The sequence below is a fragment of the Penaeus monodon genome, chromosome 32, assembly GCF_015228065.2.
Source record: "Penaeus monodon isolate SGIC_2016 chromosome 32, NSTDA_Pmon_1, whole genome shotgun sequence".
NCBI lineage: Eukaryota > Metazoa > Arthropoda > Malacostraca > Decapoda > Penaeidae > Penaeus > Penaeus monodon.
The window spans coordinates 20608219-20608561 of NC_051417.1; the positions used below are offsets into that span (position 1 = coordinate 20608219).

General features: G+C 32.7%; 1 protein-coding gene across 1 annotated transcript in view; it reads left to right on the forward strand.

Moving 5' to 3' along the window:
* LOC119593590 (ankyrin repeat domain-containing protein 17-like) overlaps positions 1 to 343 on the forward strand; it is a gene marked incomplete at its 5' end in the record, with an annotated part of 10744 nt that overhangs the window by 4349 nt on the left and 6052 nt on the right.

Below are 343 nucleotides of genomic sequence, written 5' to 3' on the forward strand. Positions count from 1 at the left end.
TGTATGCACACTTGCTAACATGTACATGTACCCACACGTATGCACACTTGCATATGCAGGTGAATTAAAGTTGGACATTAACAAATGTATGTAATGTTCATAAGAGCATAAAGCTGGGTTACTGATTTAAAATTGATAACAGTTTTGTTGTTACACTCAACCTCTGTGAATATTTAACATCCAGGTATCATATTTATTTTGTATTCAATATTTTTACATTTGAGAGTTTATTGCCTAGGAGATGAAAGGTATTTGAAAGTGTCATTTTGAAAATGGGATGTAGGTTACCTCATACCAAAAATACAAATATACATGGTTTACACATCGATTGTTCCAGAAGGCT